This window comes from Aquila chrysaetos, chromosome 25, assembly GCF_900496995.4.
Source record: "Aquila chrysaetos chrysaetos chromosome 25, bAquChr1.4, whole genome shotgun sequence".
In the NCBI taxonomy this organism is placed as follows: Eukaryota; Metazoa; Chordata; class Aves; order Accipitriformes; family Accipitridae; genus Aquila; species Aquila chrysaetos.
The window spans coordinates 13,796,879-13,804,742 of record NC_044028.1 but is presented as its reverse complement, the minus strand read 5'-3'; the positions used below and the strand labels follow the sequence as shown (position 1 = coordinate 13,804,742).

The following is a 7,864-nucleotide window of genomic DNA, read 5'->3' as shown; positions in this document are numbered from 1 at the left end:
CTGAGTTCGCTGCACCAGCTGGGGCTGGTGTGGTCGTCTGGGGCAGCCACAAGGCCCTGTGGCTTGCTGGTGCTAGATCCTCTGGTTATTGCAGGTAGTGAGGAAGGCACTGGCACTTGTCAGTAGCTGTGCCTGTCTCTAAAGCTTTCCTTGTTGGTGTGTAACTCCTGTGGATAGTTTGAGGCTGGTAAACTTTCTCTGAGAGCTTATGAAATGGCTCTGTAGTCAACACTGGTGCTTTCTGCTGTCATTCTCTCACTGGGCCCCTTTCAGACCATCTCAAAAGGAAAACTAAATGTGTCTCAAGCTCACAAGGGCAGTAGTGAATAAACCAAGCAAATTCACTTCTCTGTAGTATGGAAGCATCACCTAGCTCTGTATTAGAGACTTGGAAGCTAAATGTTTCGCAGTGGGTAATGAGATTCCAGCATTTCCTATGTGACTTTGAGGAGTGATGCTGCTGCTCTTGTGGCTGATGTTATAGCAGCTCTCTGGGTTTTTTGAACACTGGGACTGTACATAGGGCTGTATTTTTTGATGTGGTGGGAAAGTGCACAAGAGTATGACCTTGTTGGAATCTGCTATGAGCCCGTTGAGCATACACTATGGTTTGTAGAAAATCTTGAATTCCAGTATAAAAAGTACTGATCAATTTAAGATGGCATCTAAGACCACTCTTAATCATGGTTTGTAACGTTTCAGCATTTTTGTATCAACTTTGTTTTAAGTGTAAAGGTAAAGTTGGTTCTGGATGCCACAGAACAGCAAGCTATGCATGAAAGGAAATACTGGGGTCCTCATTTGTATTGTCATGGTGTAACACTATCTCACATCTTTGTCAGGAAGAAACTCACGATGCTTCTCCAGCTCTGAAACTCAAGCCACAAGAATTCTGGTGGTATTTTGTACATCTAGTGTCCTTTCTACAAAACATCAAAACAGAGGATTCAAAATGTTTGGATTTAAATGAGATATACTAAGAATCTTGTTCTAGGTTTCTACTGGAGTTTTGATAGGGTCACTTCCAGCTCCTGCCCATACAGCCACGTGTATGTCTGCTCACAGAATATGGTCACTGCTGGGAAGTCCTAAGGTTAGCATTTGTTGCTTTATTAATACATATTTTTGGTTTTATATTGATAACTGTTTGAACCTAGCTTTCTTGTTTTGAAGTTAATTCCTTGAGTCTTACTTACCTAAAATGCAGTATGCAAGACCAAGAGTAAGATGGGGAGAAAATACCAAGTTTGTTCTCCTGTTTGAGTAATTACTTGATCTCATACAGTTAATAACTCCAGTTGTCTATAGCATTGCCTCTCGGCAAATCAACGATCTGTAGACCACTTTCAAACCACAACAGTCTTTGCATCTTTGGAATGCTTTAGGCCAGTCCTGTAGCTATTTTTTAAAAATACCTACTGTGCTTTTTTGAGTATAATTAAAATTTTAAAGCTCTAGGGAGAGAGTTTTGCCACAAGTTGGCAACAGTGATGCTGCCCTATGTCTATTTCATGAAGCACAGCTGAAGATAACTAATGCTATCTTCAACAAAAGTTTTCTAAAACCTGTTTTCCTATTCTCTCTAAAAGCACCAACAAAAAGAAACATGTGGATTATGCTTAGAGGCAAGTGGACTTCTCAGCTAAGGTGGACCATTTTCTGGAAACTTGCATTGAATTTTCTGCCAGTAATCCAACTCTTCATCTTACTGACAGCACCACAGTTTGTATTATTTCTTTCATCTCTAAGCCTTTCTGCTGGAAAAGCTCATGCAGTTAAGTCTGCTCTTTCATGGCTACATTTAAATGACTTCCTGTGGAAGAGCACCTGTGATCTCCCAGGGTAGGCAGGCTTTTTTCCCCTCTCCCTGGAGATACTGTTGTCGTTAACATGAATCAGTGAAGGTGCATTCTTATCTGCTAAAATGAATTTTAAAGTCTTTATGACTGAAATGATTGTAGGTTTTGGAGTAGGAAACTGCTTAAGATGCTCTGGATATTGTAGCTGCGGAGGCTTGTGTGCTGACAGGTGACAGTGCAGTGGTGCAACTCACTTGGAGTCGTAGATTTAAAAACTGATTTGTCTGTTGCTGCTTGCTCTGTAACAGCTTCGGATGTGGTCTTGCCAAAATTCAGATTTCCTTACGCCTAGATGCATTTACCAAAATATGGGCAATTCACCTCTCCCACGTAGAAATTTTCCAGGGAAATGGGTTCAACATATTTAAATCCCAATAACTGGGGTCTTTAATAATAGTTTCAACACAAGAAGGCCTAAGAGTTCCTTCAGAGTTAGTTTTCAGGTTGATTTGATCTTTCCTAAAGCATACACCCACAAGCTGTGCCTGCACCTGGTTTTCTTCCTCCTGTTTGTGACCGTGGCTCATTCCGACCTCTTCTACGCAAGGAGCATCTCCCCGTGCTGAATGCAGCCTTTCTGAACATCGAGATATTTCTGGTAAGTGCTTGTACATGATACGTGTGGGGTTTCTTTTAAATGAACATAATCTTGGGTTGCCCACAGGTTGTGGGGTCTATATCCCTGCAGATACTCGGGACTCGAATGGATACAGCCAAGAGCATCCTGCTCTTGGACCTGCTTTGAGCAGGAGTTGGACCAGGTAACCTCCTGGGCTCCCTTTCCACCTGAATTAGTCTAGGATTTACTCTATACTGTCCTTCTCAATGCAGTTTTATCCATGGGGGGGTAAAAGACACTGGTGTTCTTGCTGCCAAGTAACACCTGCTGCTCAACAACAACTGACCACTGATGATAACTTAGGAACAGACAATTTTCCTTTCCTATGAGGCGCGTACCCCTCTGGAAACATAAAGGTGGTTCTATCAAAATTGCTACTCCATAACCTCCTAAGGATATACAGTCCTGCAAAGTAGAAGCTGGTCCCAAATTTGGCTACTTCAATTTCTTACCTCTGTGTTGCATGTTTCATGGGCTTTGAAGTAACAGAGTTGTTTGGGGGTGGATGTTTGCACTACATCTTCTGCTCAGCTGATGGAAACACCACCTCCAAATGACAGGAAAGTGTCCGCCAGAGCTTGGCTTTAAGTCACAAAAATGCCGTTTTCGAAGAGGCGAAATTCCAATTAGGAGTAGCTAAGTGCTTCTGTATTAAGACCAAAGCCTCTCCTCATTAATGCTGTGGCAGACTGGTTAGTGATACTACAAAATCTGGAGGAAACTTTGTCTGTTAGCTTCTGTTGGTGTACATTTTGATGTGATCTGGTAGAGGGGAAACAGTAGAAAACTGAAACTATCAACACATATTAGACATATAATCAGTTAAAGCTCTGTTATGTCCATTTCTTGTACGACTTACTGGAGACAAATGGTAAAATCATATCAGTTATAAAGGTCTAAAACTTTCCACTTACTGGATGCTGTCTGTGCTGAAGATTCAGAAAAGCATCAGGTAGACTAATGATGGCTTGAAAAGTTTTTTTCACAAACCTGGGATATTGCCTTAAAAGTAGAATGTGGATTAGAGTTACTCTGTTACAGTCTAAGATTTCCAGAAATGCAGATTTTTGAAGTTGTTCCAGTGCCTGAGTTTGTTTGCTATGAACTGGAACTGCATTACTTCAATTTTTTACTTCCTGAAATAGTCAGACTTCTGTGTATTCCACTGAGATTAAGCAGCAGGTCTCGGCTAAGCATCTTTCCTTTCAAGGATATGTCAAACTCATAACCAAAGCCAGTGGCAAATGTAAAAAATAATATTGAACGTATTAAATATTCTGGTTTGGGAGGAACCTAGATACTACCTGTTGGCCACAGGCTCTTGCAAGTGCATACTGCAGTGGTTTTTTTCTCTCTCTCTCTTTTTTTTTTTTTTTTTTTTTTTTGTACTTAGACTCCCAGGTTATGATATCACTATGACAATACTGGAATACTTTTAACGCAGCTGACGGTTTCTTGCATCTCCAGAAGGTGGGCTGGACAGATCAGAGCTGTCACTGGAGTGTTCCAAAAATGGGGGCAGACTTGAGAAGGCAGGTAGCTCTGGTACCTGTCAGTGCATCAGAAGCTGCTCTGTTACCACTTGTAGTAAATCGCGTGATCGAATCTACAGATACGCAAGTTCTGCATTTATATTTCATTAAGGTGTTTATACAGGTGCAAAGATGCATGAGGTTCCCAGCACTGCTGATGAGTAACCCACCAGGTTGTCTTTCTATGTTAACCAAGCAGCTTTCAAATGAGACTAACTTTCCATCCCATCATTTACTGGTGCGTGTGGATTTGAGATAACACTGTCAACTTTTTTGTCCCCCTCGTGCAGCTATTTTGCCACAGCTGTTCTGAGCAGAGATGGCAAATCTAAAGGCAGATTCCCACAACCTACACAACCATAAACTTGCCCAGTGCAATGCTCTGGGTGGACCCGTAAGTCCTTGTGGTAGTTGAATTAATGTGGAGTTAGAAGGCTCCACTGAGACCCCTAGACTCTGTACAGATGGTCAGCAGGAGACCCTCTTGAAGAATGTAAGGAATAAGTGATGGGCAAGAGGTGGTACAGGAACATTGGAAGGTGAAGTGAAGTAGCCCTCAACTACAGTAACTCTTAAGCTTAGATTGGAGTAGCTTTGTATTCCTGCTGTCCCTGGTTCAGCATTGGCTGTACTGGCCAACTGATGGCTTGGGTGACTTCAAAAAGTCATTTTTACCACTGCCCACATGCTGTATTACTTAGAGCTCCATAAAACAAGTGGCTTAAGTTGCCGAATAAAGGCATGATGCACTAGTATGGAGAAGAATAGCTTTTTTTAAGCCATAGTTTGGTACATAGCTTAGGCTCAGTGGAGGCATCTCTGTTTCTATCACAGGGGATTTCATGGGGATGATGCTGATGCTTCAAAGTATCTCTGAGTTTCTCCAAGCTTTAAAGCAATGCAAAGAGCCCTTGGGATTATTTAACTGCCATGCCCAGTCCCTTTACCCCTTTGAAAACCAGTCATTCAGCAAGCAAAAATAATCCCTCTGGTGACTCTTGCCAATGATTTTGAAATGTTCTTTGTAAAGCAAAATGTCCAGAGTCAAGTAACGAGTCACATGAGCTGTGCTGGGAGGCAGGAGGATGACGGCTCTGAAAAGTGCTGATACGCTGTTACTGCACTGAGCATCTCATTGCTTACAGAAAGAAATGTACTGCTCTGACCACAAGAACGAAGTTTTGGCCTGAAGAATGTGTAGCCGTGTTGCAGATCAGGTGTTGGCTGTGGTGCACAGTGGCAGCGGTGCTCCTGTCGGGTGGCTGGAGAAGAAAGCAAGCTCCTGGTGCCCAAGTGTTGACGGGGGGGCAGGTGCAGGTGAAGTCTACAATTGTTTTCTGCAAAGGCGGATGTTTGGTAGCAAATAAAATCTGGGCATGGAGGGAGAACAGGGTGTAATTTGTCAGGAACAAAAACCAGATTGTACGATAAGATTTTCTACAATTTCAGGCTTGTTCGTATGGTTCTAGTTAACAGGATACCTAAACAGAAGTGGAAAGAGGGGACTTTGCCAAACCTTTGTGCCTTAACTCTATTATCTGCTATCTCTCCAACCTGCCTGGCAAGCACCCGGGTAGGTGTGAATAAGGATCTCTCTAAGGAATATGAAGAGGGCCACCAGGGGCCATCACCTTGAACTTGTCCTTTCAAGTGTTATCTATAAATACGGTTCCCAGAGCAATCCAGCTGGCACCCTCTAGTCAAGTTCATTGCAATCTCAGATAAAACTGCTGTCAAGTGGAGCCAGATCTTCAGCTGCTTTATGGATCTGTGCCCATTTCCACCGCTTGGGAGTGTGAATCGGAGGAGCTCCTTGCCATGGTGCAGCCTCACAGCCTGTCAGCAGCAGGAAAGAAGAGGGGTGAACCTCCCAGCGATGGGTGACCTGCAGCACTCTTGATGTTTACAGCATGCAGGTGGAGAGCAAGAGGAGAAAATCCAACAGAGATGATGTGCCCCGTAAATCCCATGTGGTGGTGCAGCCCCTCATGTTTTGGGAGCCTTGCCCCAGCGCATACCCATAATGTGACAGTGATCCAACTGCTGCCTAAATGCTTTAAAAAAGCAGAGGAGCCCCCACATTGACTAGCAGAGAAAAGATAAGGTGACATGGGCAGCCCAAGGTGCAGGGAAGGAATCCTGGCTCTCCCAAGCTCTGGAGGAGTTTTGCTGCTTGTGTTTTAGCCCAGATTTATCTTTCGGTATGTGGCATCCAGCAGGTTGTGCCAATGGCTGTGCTATGTGACGGCAGGGCTGGGTCTGCATTCTTCACTGGTGGGTCTGCATCCGAACAATGCCTTTGCCTGCTAGTGCAACTGATGAGGAATGGATGCTTTTTTTAGCTGATGAACTCTAAGATCATCAGATGAACAGAACTATGGAACAGAAAATCTCTTTTGAATTTACTAGCTGTATTTGTATCCTTAAAAGAGCTATGTGCTGTCATCTGTCCCTTGTGAAAATCAAAATACATCCTGACAGCCTGCTTTCCTCCTTTCTCAGTGGCTGAAGGCAGCTTTGCAGGCCCTTGGTGCTGAAACCGTCACTTTTTGTTAATCCTGTAAGTTTCCTACGTTTAAGCTTTCAAATATATCAGTAGAGTTGGTGTAATCTCCATAATCATAACTTCATTATACAAGAGTAACTCTTGCATATCTAGCCCAAAGATAACTCTCCTCAGACAGCAACGAAATGGCTGACAAGATGGCCAAGATGCTTTCCAGGTGATCTGGTACAATGTGTGGCACTGCCCAGCCCAGCTGGGTGAGGCTCAGGCTGATGCCTTGGCTGCTGCAGGGTGATGCACGAGGCAGCTGACGGAGTGATGCTGTGTGCTTTCCCGCTTCTGCAACTTGTATCTCATTCTCAGTTTTACATTTGTGGACATATTGTTTCCGTTATCTGCCAGAATGACGCTTAATCCATGTGGTAAAATCCAGGCTTAGCATTTCACATAATGAAACCAATAACACATTGCAAATTAAACATTATTTGCTTTTTTTTCTTTTCTCTGAACTTTGTTTCCACACAGGACATGATCAAGAAATGCAAAATGAAGAAAGAAAGTCAATATTAATTGATGATAAAATATTAATGCTCCTTCAAAATAAGGAGTGGAATAGAGTGCTTGCTTTTCTTCTGTGTGGCCCCAGGTCTGGGAAAACTCACTCCCAGCAGTTCAGCGTAGCTGTGACTGCGATCCTTCAGGGTAGCACAGGGTTTGCAGGTGAAGCTGGAGAGCAGAGGGTAGTGCAAGCGCAGGCAGGGAGAGAAGAAATGTCTGATACAAGTTAGCAGGCATCATCTTCCTCCCTGTTAGAAGAAAGGGTTGGGACAAGCAGAGCTTGGAGGAAAGGCCAGTCTCCACGTCCCAAGTCATGACCTGCCTGGTTTTATGGGAGATCCTCGTCTCGTCTTGGAAAAGCCACCTCGTATGGGAGGTGTGGAGAAGATAGCACAGTGTAGGGTTTCATTGCTACGTCAGCTTTTGCCGTGCATGTCCACGGGGACGCTGAGGGGTCCCTGCTAGCCTTATCTCTGCCTGTTTTTCTTCAGGTGGGCAGGGTGTGCCTGTTCAGCCCCGCATTTGCTCGCCTTGCCCACAGCGTTCACTGATGCTGCTGGCTGGCAGGTGTCTCACCTTGGCACGTAAATAAGGTGGAAACCCTTTTGTCTTTGTCTCCCCATCCTGCTCCGGGGCTTACATCGGGCTCCGGTATGAGTTGACTTCCCTGGGCTGCTTGAAGCTCTTGGACAAACCTCGCACAGCGAAGCGAGTGCCCGTGCGGTGCCTGTCCTGTGTGCCAGCGTGGAAACGGCGCCCGGCATCATCTGCTCCCACGTGGGCCCTGGAA

The 7,864-nt window shown here is 44.3% G+C and overlaps 1 long non-coding RNA gene across 1 annotated transcript in view; it reads left to right on the top strand.

Moving 5' to 3' along the window:
* The first annotated feature begins 2,118 nt into the window (after positions 1-2,118).
* Positions 2,119-7,864, top strand: part of LOC121232627 — a 28,617-nt gene continuing 22,871 nt past the window's right edge. The window contains exon 1 of the long non-coding RNA XR_005931461.1: positions 2,119-2,457. This is a non-coding gene — a long non-coding RNA (uncharacterized LOC121232627). The remainder of the gene's footprint in view (positions 2,458-7,864) is intronic.